This window comes from Castor canadensis, chromosome 19 (genome assembly GCF_047511655.1).
Source record: "Castor canadensis chromosome 19, mCasCan1.hap1v2, whole genome shotgun sequence".
In the NCBI taxonomy this organism is placed as follows: Eukaryota; Metazoa; Chordata; class Mammalia; order Rodentia; family Castoridae; genus Castor; species Castor canadensis.
Window position 1 is genome coordinate 8588807 of NC_133404.1, and position 16518 is coordinate 8605324.

Genomic DNA, 16518 nt, shown 5'->3' on the forward strand with positions numbered 1-16518 from the left:
AGGGGGTGTGGCCACGAGGGAGGTGTGGCTAGGGGCGGACGCGAGGCTAGGGGCGTGGCTAAGAGGGAGGGCGTGGCTAGGCGGGGGCGGGGCGGCTCTGCACCTCTTACAAAGTCCAGGAGCCGACTCGCCGGACGTCCCTGCCGCCGCTTTCCCACCCCTGCTTACGCCCGCCTCTCCCCCAACCCTGGCCACAGCGCTCCCCTTCTTTTCTCTGGAAGGAAGGACTTCTTGGACCCTTCTGGCGGGGACCGCCTGGCACCGATGACAGGATGGCCCTCAGCCTGACTTCTCCAGCCCCCTGCCAGTCCCCACCTCCAGAGCCCCCGTCCTCCGTCCTTATAAACCACATCTCCCTGGCTGTCCCTCGGCTAGGAGTGAACTAACAGCTAGGGGAAGTAGACAGTCTGTGCGGGCTGTACCGACCACTCGTCTCCGACACGCATTGGTCTGTCGGGCACGTCACACCGGTACCTACAGGGACACTTTCTGTATGTCGCAAATCTGAAGGAGGAAGCTGATACATAAGGGTCTGCATGTGACCGAAACAGGACAACACACACTTCAAAGTAAGGAACTCTGCTGCTGCGATTGCCTTGGATGGCCCTGACCCAGGTCGCGCACCGCAGGGCCAGGTCCCTCACTTGCATCACTACCCTTGCAAAATGGCACGGTCTTGACTGCATTTTACAGAATATGGGGAAACGGAGGACGTATGGGGAAACGGGAAAGGAAACGTTCCCAGGTGGTGTGGAGGGAGGCTGAACCCAGCTTGGACCTACTGCTGTGCTGCTATAGCTTCTACTGCAGCCCAAAGCTTGTTTTTATTTGTTTGAGGCAGGGTCTTGCCATGTCAAACTGGAGTTCCTCCTGTCTTGGCCTCTTTCATGCTCTCCCTTCTCAAAAGTTCTCAGCCCAGATCCTGCCTCTCAGGCACCTGGGGTTGCAGATTCCTGAAGTCATGTAAGATTTGACCCTTGTGTCTGAATAGAGGAGCTGCATCAGGCTCAGAAATGTGCATCAAGAGCCTCAGGACAACTTCCCATCGCTCATGGGGTCAGTGCAGCACTATCACACTGAGTGTGCAGGCATCAGTGGTCAGCTCCACAGAAGCTTCACAGCCTAGATGGTCCCCACTTACACTGGCTGGATTTAAAATTTTTCAACTTTATGGTGGTGGGAAGGCTATGAGCAATCAGTAGGAATTTTGAATTTAAAAAAAATTGGCATTTCTGGGGGTTGAACTTAGGGTGTATGCTTACTAGATGTGCTACCACTTGAGCCATGCCACCAGCCCATTTTGTGTTGGTTATTACTTATTTATTTACTGTTTATTATTTTTTGGTGGGAATGGGGTTTGAACTTGGGGCTTTAGCTCTTACAAAGCAGGCACTCTACTGCTTGAGCCACACCTCCAGCCCATTGTGCTTTGAAGATGGGAATCTTATAAACTATTTGCCCTGACTGGCCTTTGTGGAGACTGGATTATGAGAACTGGACATAAGCAAGGTGAGATGCAGCTCAACTGTTTTTCCTAAGATGTTTCTGTAGGCTGAGATTGGCACAGCCCTGGCCACAGAAGAGGAAAATGCAGAACAGCTGCTTCTCCTAAGTTGCTTATGTTCAGAGAAGCAGGAATGCAGGTTTCTCCTGTTACAATGTCATGCCCTCCACCAGAACCGCTGCTCCACCCTGTTTACCACTGGATATAAAAGACTCACTGAAGGAGTACACAGGCTTTTTGCTTTGGGGTTTTTTGCTTCTGGCTTTTGCTTGAGGCTTTTGTGCTTTTGGCTTTTTATGTGGGAGGCTTTAGGAAGGGAAAAGAATTGCTGAAGGGAAATTGCTAAAGGGGAATTGCTAAAGAGGAGTTGATAGAAAGTCTATACCGAGAACTTTATACATAGGCTTTAGAAAAGCTAAAGAGAACATGGGACAGTACAAGTCTGGGGGCAAAGACTTTAAGAGAGATTATGCTAAAGAAAACATGGGACAGAGGTGAGTGTAGGGAAAGAGACTTTAAAGAGCAGAAAAGAAGACTTTAAAAGCAAGGCTTTAAGGAAAGACTTTAGAAGCAAGGTTTTAAGGAATTGTAAAGGAGTAAGACCTTAAAGAATAAAGATAGAGAAAAGGAGAGTAAAGAGAAGAGATTAATAGAGATTAAAAAAAGCAGTGAGGCAGTTGTGCATCTGCACCCGAGTGCCCAACACACCTGGCCCCAACTTTCTGTCTGTCTGTCTATCCTGTGTCTTTTCTGCATCTCCAGTTGCCCCCAGTTAGGTTCAGTAATAACCAGAAGCGAGAGAAAGCTCGCTCCAACAAGGGAGCAAGAAAAAGCTCACGTCAGGCCTTGACCAAGATCCTCCTGATCTCAGCTTCCCCAGTAGTTAGGATTACAGGCGTGAGTCACTGGCACCCACTTACTTTTATTTTTTTTGACAGTACTAGAGTTTGAACTCAGGGCCTATGTTTGCTAGGCAAGTGTGCTACCACTTCAGACACTCCACCAGCCTGTGTTGGTTATTTTTGAGATAGGGTCTCCGTTTATGTCCAAGGCTGCATGGACAGTGATCTATTTGTGCTTTCCAGAGTAGCTGGGATGAGAGGTATGCACCTCTGTGGCCAGCCATTGGTTGAGATGGAGTGTCAAGAACTTTTTTGTTGTTGTTGTGGTTGCATTCCTCTGAATCTCTGCCTTCCAAGTAGTGAGGACTACAGGCCTGAGCTGCTGCTTTGGGCCCTGATTTTGAATTTTCATCCTTTCCTGGGTTGGCAGTCTTCAGTGCTGTTGTGTTGATGGTGGAGGTGGGAAGACTGAAGCTCCCAGTCAGCCACTGACTCATGAGGGGAAACAGCTGGCCCTCTATAGGGCACTGTAGTCCATGCGCGGCACAAGTTATTGAATGCTGTGTTATGAAATAGGCTTTGTGGTTGGTGATATTGCCCAACCACAGGCAAATATAAGTGGTTCTCAGCACATTTAGGGCAGGCTAGGCTGAGCTATGATGTTCAGTAGGTTAGGTGCATTAAATTCAGTCTTGACTTAGGATATTTTCAACCTATGAAAGTAGAGGACCATCTGTACTTTCTGATAAAGCAGATCCTTTTTGATATATGAACCAGCACCTGGATGTGACCATCCTACCTGTGCTTTGAGGCAAATGTCTTACAAGTGACCCTGCATGGTTACTATTTGGAAAGTAAGTCCCTGGCCTCGGGATGAAGGTGTTCCCCCCACTGCAGATGTCCAACCCGCCAGGTGGGCTGGGAGTGCCTCACCCTTATGCCTTCTGGCAGGACTCAGGGCCCTGCATATTGGACCTCATGCCCCAGAACTGCCCCTGTGCTGGTTCCATGGTGACCTATGTTTGTAGATCATTCCAGAAGGTCAAGGCCCTGGGGAGGTAAGGTGTGGAAGGCACTGGCCTGGTGAGTTGGGGATCACTGTTTAGCGCAGATGTGACCTAAGCCCTCAGTGGGCAGTGGTCTGCCCTCAGTTGGTCTCAGTTTCCTTGTCTGTAAAAGGAGCAAGTGTCTTTGCCTTCCAAGATGGTTATATTGACATATAAAATGCATATAGCACGATCTTGAACATGGCGCCCAAATGGGGACTCATCCAAATGTGGGCCCCTCTGCGTTCTTACCGCACCCATGTGCTGAGTTTACATCCTAGGTAGCTAGAGAGTTGGTTAACTGGTTGAGTGATTGCAATATGACTCACATATGGGTGAATGGACAGAAGGAGGGATGACTGGATTGAGGGAGAGATAGGTTTTAAATGACAAAATTACAACAACTTAAAGATTTTAACTGGCTGTATTTTTAATTCTAGAGTTAGGCAGCCCTCCATTCCATTAAAAAAAAATGCTGTGACTGGCTGAAGGGCTATAAGAGCAGAACCAAAAAACCAAAAAGTGGAGCAGTTCTTTCTTTTTTTTTTTTTTTTCATGGAAGCAAAAGTGGTTTTATTTTATTTTATTTTTTTTCATTTTTCTTTTATTATTCATATGTGCATACAAGGCTTGGTTCATTTCTCCCCCCTGCCCCCACCCCCTCCCTTACCACCCACTCCGCCCCCTCCCTCTCCCCCCCTCCATACCCAGCAGAAACTATTTTGCCCTTATCTCTAATTTTGTTGAAGAGAGAGTATAAGCAATAATAGGAAGGAACAAGGGTTTTTTGGTTGAGATAAGGATAGCTATACAGGGCATTGACTCACATTGATTTCCTGTGCGTGGGTGTTACCTTCTAGGTTAATTCTTTTTGATTTAACCTTTTCTCTAGTTCCTGGTCCCCTTTTCCTATTGGCCTCAGTTGCTTTAAGGTATCTGCTTTAGTTTCTCTGCGTTAAGGGCAACAAATGCTAGCTAGTTTTTTAGGTGTCTTACCTATCCTCACCCCTCCCTTGTGTGCTCTCACTTTTATCATGTGCTCAAAGTCCAATCCCATTGTTGTGTTTGCCCTTGATCTAATGTCCACATATGAGGGAGAACATACGATTTTTGGTCTTTTGGGTCAGGCTAACCTCACTCAGAATGATGTTCTCCAGTTCCATCCATTTACCAGCGAATGATAACATTTCGTTCTTCTTCATGGCTGCATAAAATTCCATTGTGTATAGATACCACATTTTCTTAATCAATTCATCAGTAGTGGGGCATCTTGGCTGTTTCCATAACTTGGCTATTGTGAATAGTGCCGCAATAAACATGGGTGTGCAGGTGCCTCTGGAGTAACCTGTGTCACAGTCTTTTGGGTATATCCCCAAGAGTGGTATTACTGGATCAAATGGTAGATCGATGTCTAGCTTTTTAAGTAGCCTCCAAATTTTTTTCCAGAGTGGTTGTACTAGTCTACATTCCTACCAACAGTGTAAGAGGGTTGAGGGTTCCTTTTTCCCCCGCATCCTCGCCAACACCTGTTGTTGGTGGTGTTGCTGATGATGGCTATTCTAACAGGGGTGAGGTGGAATCTTAGCGTGGTTTTAATTTGCATTTCCTTTATTTGGAGCAGTTATTTCAAAGTTACTTTCCTTGCAAGGAGGGGGATAGGGGAACAGAACAATAGAAAAATCATTGATTGGTCAGCATCACCTTACTTTCAGCTTCCTTTTTTTTGTGTGTGTGTGGGTGTAGGGGGGTGGGGATTAAGACAGAGGGGACTTTGTAAAATGAAACTGGCCTGTTTGGGAAATTTGACTGTTCTCTCTCTAACCCTATTTCTCAGAAGGCCAGATGAACAGCTTAGTTTGAGCTTGGTGAACTTTAGTGTGAGTGACTCCATTTTGCTTTGTAGCCTGGTGTGCAGGAGCTTAGTCCAAAGCAATGGCTTCCTGTAGTTTTTATTCAACAGGTGTGAGTCTGTTTGACAAAGTTCAACCATCGAGGCAGCCTTGGTTGGATTGTGATGTCATCTTGGTCCTCTTGTTAGTTCATTGTTGACCGGGTTGTCCTGTTTAGCCACTTTGGTTACTTCCCTTGTTGTGGGTCAGAGAAACTCCACCAAAAAAATGTTCTCTGATTGTACAAGAAGGCACTGTGTGTCCCCTGGGGAGCCAAGGGACATGGAGGGTCCCACCTCTTGGCCACACTCTGAAGAGCTTGTACACACAGCCCAGTCGTGTGGAGACCTGTGGAGAAGCCCAGAGCCTGGTCCCCCATTGCAACCAGGATTGGGTGGAAGCAGAGAAGCTATGCTATGCGAGATATTATCTTTATTTTAAAATGTGACACTTTGTTCAAAGTGGGTCTGGAGCATAAAATTAAAAAAAAAATTAAAACATGATTTATTTTGGTTACTCTCCCCTAGTCCTAGCCTATGACAAAGCACCATGTTCTGAGGTTTTCTGCAAGCCCCGCTCCGCCCATGCAGGGGAAGCGCTGTCCTGGCTGTGTTGACCTCACTCCTGCATCTGGGGGAGGCAGTTCTGGAGCCCAGAGCACATCTGCCCCTGGTTTCCTTTTCAGGAACTCCAATCTCTTGTTACTCACAAATTCTTGTCACCTACACTCCTTTGTCTGGCATTTAAAACCCTCTACAATATATCTCTATTCTGCCTGGAATGTCCAGTACCATTGCTTCCTGTCCTGGGCACAGCCCCAGGTCCAACATCCCTGGTACTCCTTGTCCCCCTCAGCCACACCCTCCTCACCCTAATTCAAATTCCACACGGTTGACCTTCGTCCTCCTCAGTTAATAATGTACACCACCCACTCATATTTAACTCTGTCAACTTTGCAGGCTTTCCTGGAGGGCGGATGGATTTTTAGCTAGTTTGCAGTGCTTGGCAGAATGGCACTGTCCATGTCATCCCCATGGAATGGACACCAGTGCAGGCTCAAACACTGAGCCTGGCACACTGGCGACCTACCACCAGAAGCAGCAGTCACTGTCCCTGTGTCTTCTGTATCAGAGGGCAAAGGCTTGTGACACTGAACATAACATCTGATGGGCTTTGAGTCCTGGATGATTGAGGTTTAGAGACGCAGCACTCACTTCCCATGAAGTCTCTCCAGGTGCATGGGGTCCTGGGTGGGTGCAAGGCTCCGCAGGAACAAAGAAAAAGAGGCTGCTGGTGGCATGGGGAAGCCCTAGCCCAGCTGAGGAGTGACTGGAAAGGACCTGCCCAAATGAGCCAAATATTACCAACTCCCCTTCCTGGCAGTGAGAAAGGGCCTTGTCTGTTTCTAGGTCATGAGTCACTTGGTATGAGTGTGGGTAATAATTGTGCAATAAATAAACATCATTGCAGATGCTATGATAAGGCCTGATAAGGGTTTGACTGCAGGAAAATGGAATCAAGCTGGGCCTGAAGGGAGCCTGCTCCATGGGGTGGTACCTGTGACATCTTCCTGGGCCAGCCAGTCACACCCTGTGCCAGGCCCCACCACTCAGCTGCAGACCCTTCCACCTGCGTACCTGCCTAGCTCCTCTCCCTGCCTCCTCCCTGCGTTCCCACTCAGCCCAACATTCTTGCCCTGACTTATCTGGGCCCCTGGTCCCCTCTGCCTCCCACCTTCCCACCAGAAACTCTGGTTTCTGTTCTTTGAGGATCTGTTTTTGTTTTATTTTTTTGTGGTGCAGGGGATAGAACCCATGGTCTTGTGACTGCTAGGCAAACATTCTATTACCAATTCCCCTTCCTGGCAGTGAGACAGGGCCTTGTCTGTTTCTAGGTCATGAGTTACATCCTCACCCCAAGGACCTGTTTGAGTCACCTCCTCTGATCCGTCTCTCTTTTTATTTCCCTTCTTTTTCAAAAATCTAGTGACATTCATAGAACATTCAGCTAACCATTTTAAAACATATAGGTCAGAGTTATCCCATTAACTGACCTAAATTATTTCTAAGTATATTCTATTAATCAGACAGTTCCATTCAGTCTTTCTCTCTCTTTCTCAGCACAGGAGTTTTGACCTGCTTGGTTTCCAACCTGGGCCATTTCACCCTCTCCTTGGGCAATCTGGTGGTCCCGTGATCCTGGAGGTCACGAACTGACATGCCGACCAGCATGGTGCAGGACAGTCCCCAACTCCTGGGCTCAAGTGATCTTCTACCTTAGTCCCCCAAGAAGCTGAGGCTACAGGCATGTACCACAATGCTGGACTTTCATTTTTTTATTGAGGCAAAAATCACATAACTTGATATTAGCCGTTTTAGTGCATTCTTGATGCTGTTCAACCATCAACTCCTCTGTAGTTTCAAAACATTTCATCACTCTAAAAGAACACCCCATCACTGCTCGGTCCCAGCTCCTCCTCACTGGCAACCACTAATCTCTGTCTTGATGGATTTGCCTCTTCTGGACATTTCATACAAAGGGAATATTACAATATTTTACCTTTTATGTCCAGCTTTTTTCATTTAGCATGGTGTTTTCTAGGTTCACTCAAATTCTAATGTATCAGTACTTTATTCCTTTTGAAGGCTGAATAATATTTCATTGTACGGTTATACCACATGTTTATTTATTCATCTACCGTTTGGCTATTGTGAATAATGCTGCTATGAATGTAGGTGTGCAAATATCTCTTCAGTATCTGATTTCAATTCTTTTTGGTATATACCCAAAATGAAATTGCCAATACAATTATTTTTAAATGCATTAATAAATAATTATTTAAACTTTTCCTAAGTGTTTGTTTTGAATACAACAACCAGTAATACAATTTCAGGTATAAGCCACACAAATAAAAGGTTTTGGGAGGGGGGCCTCAATAATTTTTCAGATGAGCTGGTAGAGTGGCTCAAGTGGTAGAATGCCTGTCTAGCAAGTGGGAGGCCCTGAGTTCAAATCCCAGTACTGACCCCCTCCATTTTTTTTTTTCATAGTATAGAGGGCTCTTGTAGATAAAAAACGTTTGTGATCTGCTGGTCCAGGGTGGTAGCAGAGACGGTGAACAGCTGCCACTTAGCTGGAAAGATAATTAGGAGTTAACATTCTCTGGACTGGTGGCCTTTTGGAAGGAGGAAGGTAGAGAAAGATAGTGTCTGGATGACCTCCAGATTTTTGGCTTTCACAACTGTGTGGCAGTGCTGCGGAGGCCCAGTTGTGGTTCTATCAGGTGAATTGGAGATGGCTGTAGGGTGATTTGTCAAATTGAGACAGTGCCTGGAGGTGTGGGTCAAGGGGTAGGGCACCTGCTTTGCAAATGCAAAGCCTTGAGTTCAAACCCCAGTCCCACTAAAAAGTAATAATAAATAAACAAATGAACAAATACACAACAAATAAACAACGGCCGGGTGCTGGAGGCTCACCCTTGTAATCCTAGCTACTCAGAAGGCAGAGATCAGGAGGATCAGTGGTTCAAAGCCAGCCCAGAGAAATAGTTCGAGAGACCCTATCTTGAAAATATCAATCACAGAAAAAAGGCTGGTGGAGTGGCTCAAGGTAAAGGCCCTGAGTTCAAGCCCCAGCACCACACACACAAAAAATTGAGACAGTGTCTAGGTAGTAGGCTAAGGGACTGGAGCTTGGAGGGAGGTATGGCCAGGATCTGGAAATATGGGAGCTATTCAAATCAGCTGGCAGCTGGGTTGTGAGTTTGAGGTCAGGAACCAGGTTGGCTGCTTGTTACCTAGGTATATGGGCACAGGAACTCAATAAATGCTGGGTGGTGCCTTCATACTACCAGGACAATAACGACCTACCTCTTCAGGCAGCCAGCAAAGCCTGGGGCCACAATTGGCACAGACACTGGATCATTAAACATAGGGTGGGAACCAGGAGCTTGGGGAGGGGCCAGCCAGATGCTGACGGGTGTCGTCATTTGCCATCATGAAATTCATTTTCACCAAAGGACACTAGTGGATCAGAGGCAAAGTTTTCCCTGTGCCCTGACCTTCAAAATGTCCTTCACAGAGTTGGGGCCAGGATTAACAAGCCAACCAGCCAAATACAGACACAAATAAACAAAGAATCTAACCAAACCATTGCTTGTCTCCCCAGGAACCAGTCCATCAATCTATAGCTGTGCTGTTTCCTTTCTTGAGCTGGAGGCTTTTCATACCTCACTGGTAAGTCTCAACAAGCCCAAAGTCAACAATATCTGAGCCCGAGACCCTGGAAACCACCAGTAATACTCATCCTGTCTTCATCGAGTTTGACATTTTGTTCACCAGAGATTTTTATATGAATTTTGGCCTTTAGAAATATTGCATGGGCTGGGCACTGGTGGCTCACGCCTGTAATCCTTGCTACTCAAGGGTCAGAGATCAGGAGGATCAAGGTCGGAAGCCAGCCTGGGGAAATAGTTCTTGAGACCCTATGCTGAAAACACCCATCACAAAAATAGGGTTGGAGGGGTGTTTCAAGGTATAGGCCGTAAGTTCAAACCCCATACCGGAAAAAAACATTACAAAAAAAATGTATGGAGATGTCATTTATCTCTATTTCTGAATTTTGGAAGTCTCTTACATCTCATACCTTGCCTCAGAGCATTTCCTGCTCCCTTCCCCAACAGAGCACTGGCTATCTGCATGTGGGTAAGTGGTGATCTTTAATAATGGGCGTCTTGCACCAACTGTGTGTTAGTCAGCTTTCTGTCACTGTAACAAACGCCTGAGACAATCAACTCTAAAGAGAAGGCTTATTTTGGTTCACAGTTTTGGAGGCTTCAGTGCATGACTGACATCCGTGTGGTACAGTACATTGTGGCAGGAGCCTGTGGTGGAGCAAAACCGCTCATGTCATGAATGGGGAAGTGAAAAAGAGGAAGGGGAAGGGGCTGGGGACCCACTATCCTCTTTAAGAGTGCACCCCCAGCTGCCTGAAGACCTCCCACTAGGCCCCACCTCTTCATGTTCCATCACTTCCCAACATTGTCACCCTGGGGAACCAGGCTAACAAATGGGCCTTTGGGGGGACATTTAAAACCCAAACTGTAGCAATCCAGGATGTCCCAGCCTCAGTATCCCCCTGTTGGTAGTTCTCCCTGTACTTATGATTCTGCACAGTCCCCTTTCTCTGTAACCAGAGTCCTAGGCCAGAGGCTCAACTCTAGGGGTTTCAGCCACTTGCCCCAAAATGCCAATTAAAAGATAGTAGAGGTGAAGGTCAGAGAAAGATTTATTAATATGCTGGTGTGTGGGAAGGGAGTACAGACATGGACTTTAGGTTTAAATAGAGGAAGAATTGAGGTAGGGGGCCAGAGGTGAGGCAGGCTAAATTAGGGACTCTTAGAAAAAAAAAAACAAACATTGCATCTCAGATTAACCGTGCTTTGGTTCAGGAACTGCCCTCACCTGGAAGGGAACCACCCACGCCCCTCCCCACTCATTGATTACTGGATGGGGATCACCTGGTTCCTCCCTGCCCATAGGTTAGTGTAAGTTTTAAAAGCACCTGGAGAAGAGCAGCAGCTCTCTCTGCCTGCAGATTCCACCTGCACCCACCATGCACCCTTTGTATCTCCCTTCCCTAACTTTTAATAAACTCCACTTATACCCACGTGTCCTGCCATGGATTCTTTCAGGTGGGATACAAAGAATTTGGAAATCTTCTGATCACAGACTGCATCAGCACTGTTAACAGAGGCAGGGCAGTCCCAGGCAAAGTGTTCTGGTTCTGGTTCTGCATGGGTTCTGGGGAAGCCATCATCACTTGAGGGGAGCAATCTGGTTCCCAAGGCATGATTTTACTCCTGCTCCAGGGTACAGCCTCATCCTAACAGGTAACTGTCCTCACTTGGGGGCTGAGTGTGATCTGTCCCGTGAGCTCTACTGTTTGTGTCCTTGGGAGTAGTTTCGGTCCTCCTCATAAAGATGCTATTGATCAGACCTGTCTTTCCTGAAACTCAGAGCCAAAGAGACAGATGCCCAAATGGAGGCAGGGATGCCCGGCTTTTCTCCTGCTTTTAGTTACCTGGTGGGCCCAGGTGAGGAGTCTTAGGAAAGCTGCATCTAAGTACTTGCCACCCCCCCTTTAGAATGTAGGCCTCATGAGGCAGGGACCTTGTTTGCTTTGCTCATTCTGAAGACAGCTGGGCCTAGAGTGGGTCTGCTACAAAGTGTTCTTGAAGTAGTTTATGAAAGAACAGCAGCTGATGACTATCAAACCCTAGGCACGTGCCAATCACCTTATCTGTTGTAGCTCAGTTAGCCCACACAGTAACCTTGCAAGGCAGCTACTGTCCTTGTTCCCCCTTACAGACGGGGAAATGAAAGCACAGGGTGGTTCCGTAAGAGGTACTTAACCTGCTTTTTGTCAAAAGCACTGCCTTCCTCTTGTACCCATGAATTAACCAATAGCAAGGGAAAAGCATGGCATCTGTCCTCCATTTTTATCTTTGCTCTGAGCCATTCTCTTTGCAGTCACTTTACAACCACCTTGGAATCAAGAAAGAACAGGAAAAACAGATGATAACATCTTCATGGCACACCTAACAGTAGACCTTCCTCAGGATGGACCATCTGCCAGTTGACAATCAGTCCAGATAACAACTCCAGAACTTCTCCCTGGAATCCGGAACTCCCCAGACTGAGATAATGGTCAACCAGACCACACCTGTGTCTGGCACTGTTTATGTGTACCTTTGTCCCCTGTCCCCAGCTCTTTTGTCTGCTTAAACCTATAGCTCCTGTCTATACCCCAAAGATGGCTGAGGATGAGCTGAGTGCTTACTATGCCTCTTCCTATGGCATGGCCCAAGCCATATAATCAACCTCCTTTCTCTGCCTTCACCATGTCTCTTTATTTGGCGTTTATGGGCGGGTGGCCAGGCCTGGCATATGGAATCTTAGGAGTCTGGGCCTTGGGTCCAAAACTCTGGTTTCAGCTTCACAACTTGTCTAAGGTCATATGGCTAAGCAGTGAAGTTGACTCTGTGTGAGGTGGCTCCTCTGTGAGGCAAAACCACCCCTATTGATAATCACCAACCTAGATGGTTTATTTTTCTTTTCTCAGTACTGGGATTAGAACTCAGGGCCTCCCACTTGCCACTTGACCCTAGTCCTTTTGCTTATAGTGTTTTTGAGATAGGCCCTTGCATTTTTTGCTTGTCAGGCATGGACCTCAATCTTCCTACCTTCACTTCCCGAGTAGCTGGGATTACAAGTGTGAGCCACCTTGTCCAGGCACTGATCTAGAGTTTTTAATAGCTACACGATGCTGCCTTCTATAATGAATCATTAAATAACAATTACAGAGGCCATTGTTTTGGAGTAGGCTCCTGAGCTGGGCCTCAACAGCACAGACTAAAATGCAAATCTGAGTCACTCATGTAAAGTTTTATATCACCAAACCCAAAGTGAGCTGTTTATCTCACCTTCCAAGAAACCAGGAGAAATGAGAGAGAACCACTGAATTTCTCAAATAGGCCAGTGTCAGTTGGCCCAATAAACACAGGCCCCCTGTGCCCCAAGCCTCACACAATAAAAGGTAACCCGAAGTTAACAAGCAGTTATTTTCTATTCTGTCTTCCTATCCACACTTCACAAACAAAGGAACTTTGAGATGACCAATCTGCCTTTTGTTCTTTGGTTTTTCTTGCTCAGCCCTTTTCTGTCGATAAAACCAACCTCTGTTGAGCTATTTGGAACACTCATTCTGTTTTATGAGATGAAATATGCCTGGCTTTAGGACTGAAAATCAAGCCAGTCAAGATCTTTAAACTGAATTGTTGTGATTTCACCTTTTGACAGATCCAGTGAAGAAATACAGATGTGGTGCCCACTTGGCAGCCTTGGGGTCAGCTCACTGCCTAGGCATGGGGCACAAGATCTCCGTCCCAGGTTTATGTGGGCATGGTTTCTGCCTCCTTTCCTGGGACCCAAGAAGAAGGGGACTTGGGGGAGGGTTACCGGAAAAATAGGCTTGATAATTCTCTTGGTTCTTATGCCCGACAGGAGAATTCAAGCAAGACACAAGAATTATACTAAAAGTAACAGTAAAATTTCTTAGGAAAGGAACACCCTTTCAACACACTGAAAGTGGATCACCTCAATGGGGTCAGGATTTAAGGTTGGAATATTTATTGAGAAACTCAATAAATATTGGCCTCTGGAGTGATTTCCTGGGTTTGGGTCATTGTCTTGTTAAGAGAGATGTTATGTAATCTGCTAGTTCCTGCTCTAATTGATAAAAGATTTCTGTTTGAAATTTGTAAACTTTGCTGTATTTAACTTGAAGGTTTGGTTTTTTTTTTTTTTTAATTTACTTGTTAAAAAAAAAACAAAAACTTCCCTGCTCCAGACCTCGTTGTTGTTTAGGGTGTGCATTAGTTGTGGGTAAAGAGTGAAGTAAGCTTTAGGGTCGTGGCTGACTTCAAAGAATCCTGTGATAGCCCCTGGCTCTGCTGATCTTAAATAGAGGTTAGTGGAGTTGGGAAGTTGAATTACAATGATTTTTTCTTCTTGTGGCCACTGCTTATGTCTAACTGCCACCTATCTAAAACCAGGCCTCCCCCGACCCCAGATCCTTCTCTCTCCAGTCTGTTCTCCCCTCAGGCCCCAGTAGCAAGGGGGTGAGGATGAAAAAGTGCCTGAAGGAAATGGGAGAGCAGCTATGGAGTCAGCTGGCTGTGGGGCCCCAGCGACGGTGACTTTAGGAAGCTCCAGAAGTGGGTCACGTCTTGCAAAGGGCCTCATGCCTGTGACTGAGGATGGTTGTCTGGCCTACCCCACATGGTGACAGAGAGAAGACATCTGGGTAGACGGTGGCCAGGACTCTCACTGAAGGGCTCATGGGCTGCCTGTTGTGGGGGGATGGAGTTGAGGAACAGTGCTCAGACCCTTCCTCTGCTCATCTTCCTCTGCCATCCTTGGTGGCCCTCTCTGTAGCCACACAGCATCTCCCTGTGTAGCAGGGAGGAGGGCCAGAAAAGAAACAGACAGGGTGTGTTCTGATGAGATCGGGGGAAGGGATGGCAAAGCAGAGAGAGAAAATGTAAAGAATTGAAACATGAAGGTCATATAGCACTGGGGAAATGAAATAGCCAATGAAGTCACATGCAGCCATATGTGGGTTGAGCTTTGCTGTTTGCTTCTGTAAACTTTTTGCAGGGTTTATAAGGTGAGACCCCTTTGTTCTCGTGCTCAGCCTTTGGACACGAGTCTGCTGAGTCTGTGTCAGCACAATAAAATGTTGCTTCCTGCTGAACTGCCTCAGTGTCCTGTATCTCAGCTGAGATTCCTGTAACACCTGGCCTTGGCTAGTCCTGTTCCTGGGGTGGCCCCCCCTATTTGGGAATCCTACCCTCCAGACCTCCTGTGACTTGGTTTCTTCTACCTTATTCATCTCTTAGCCCCAAAACTTATACACCCTGTATGCTCATGTCCTCAGTCCCCAAATATGTACCTTCTTGTACACTTCAGCATAGATCCCTTTGCCTGGTGTACCCTTCCCAACTTTTCTGCCTAGAAAATCTTCCTTACCCATCTCACAACCTCTTCACATCTCAATGAGACTTTTTCTAACCCCCTTCTTCTTTGGTGTCCCAAGGCACCAGCCTGTGACTGTGTGGGTCAAGTAGTCTGTTTCTCTAGCCACTTAAAGGTAGCCACACATATTTTGTCCCTCTTCCCATTAAGAAGCACTTAATTCCCTTCCCCTTGTGCTTGGCCAACACAATGAGTCTGACATTATGGGACTCAGACCTGAGGCTAGTAAGATCCAGCCAGGAAGCTTTGTGCTTCTGCCTGAGTCTTTGGAGTGGTCCTTCTTGGGACCTGTGACCACACTGTGAGAAGTCATGAATAGGTCATGTGCTGGTGCTTCTGCTAATGACCTCAGAGCAGCCCCAGGCCACCATCTTGGACAGGTCCAGTGGAGCCTTCAGATAATTCCAGCCCCAGCTGTTGTGCCCCCTGTAGCCTTTTGAGAGATCCCAAGCAAGAGCTGCCAATTGGGTCCAGTCCATGCACAGGACTGTGAAAAGTAATCAGAATGGTTTTAAGCCATCAAGTTTTGGAGTGGTTTGTTTCTGGTGCAATAGTAACACACAGCCTGTTGGTCCTCCAAATTAGTGATGCTAACTGGTCACCCTGGATCTGCAGGTGGTCATCGCTAGTCCTTGAATAAATGAATGAAAACCCATCAAAACTCACTGTTCACCCTGAGATAGAATAGATTTATTAGCAAGAGGTAATCAGGAAACATATATTTTTACAAAAATGGAAATTTCTTTTTCTTTTTTCCAAACAAGCTGTAAGTTGAAATATTTTAGGACTATGAAATAGAATTCTCATACCGCTAGGTATTGCTTACAGCAAAAGTTGTCTGTCTGTGGTAGTGGTGCATGCCTGCCACTTCTGAGTGAACCTGTGTTCTCTACACTGTACAATGTAAAAAATACATGGTAATATTCACAGAATAAGCACTACGGTACTATATTCCTGCTAGAAGGCATTTAGACAGGACTACAGTATATGCAATAAAAACACTTGGTTATTGATTTCCTAATTCTATAGTGTGGTACGAGTTATCACAAGGTATACAGACTTAGAGCATCTCAACGTAAGCTTGTAGTGACCATCAGGCGGCTTGAAGAGGAAAAGTGCCATTTTTTTGTGTGTTCCCGACTTCCAGTGCATGCTGGGCAGCAGTCTGCAAAGTCGCCTCTACCTAGTGTGTGACTCTGTTTTCCTCGGGCCGTTCTAGGACCTTGTCCGCTTGCATTGAGACTGCTTTTTCATGCTGTCTGGTAATAATCCTAGAGCAAGGAGCGATGTGTGGCTGAAGGGCAGCGTTGATGCTAGGGTTGTGGATCTCAGGCGAGGACTCCCCTCCTGCTGGGTTACCGGGGGACAGACCGGGTGTGTGGAGACCTGCGATTTTGGCTGAAAAGCTGCTTTGGAAATTGGCATCACCATCAGCGGGAAGAGTTGTCAATGACCGGATTTGCAGGTATGGCTTCCCCCTCCCGCTTCCCCCCTTCCCCACCCCACCCCACCCCACCCCACCCTACCCCTACCCAGTTATAACAAGAACATGGATCATGCTGGGAGGAGGCCCTGGTGGCTGAGCTGACCCAGGGACCTGGGCTGGGGAGGGATGGATGAAACAGGACTGGAGTCCAAGAC

The 16518-nt window shown here is 46.8% G+C and overlaps 1 long non-coding RNA gene across 7 annotated transcripts in view; it reads left to right on the forward strand.

Annotated features, from left to right (window-relative positions):
- Positions 1 to 82: 82 nt before the first annotated feature.
- Positions 83 to 16518, forward strand: part of LOC109697211 (uncharacterized) — a 51266-nt gene continuing 34830 nt past the window's right edge. For 5 of the 7 annotated variants that reach the window (XR_012443865.1, XR_012443866.1, XR_002213394.2 and 2 more), the window contains exons 1-3: positions 89 to 569; positions 9449 to 9516; positions 10974 to 16342. This is a non-coding gene — a long non-coding RNA (uncharacterized lncRNA). Of the gene's footprint in view, positions 570 to 9448; positions 9517 to 10973; positions 16343 to 16518 lie in introns of all 7 variants that reach the window. The other 2 variants (XR_012443863.1, XR_012443864.1) reach the window with 2 other exon arrangements.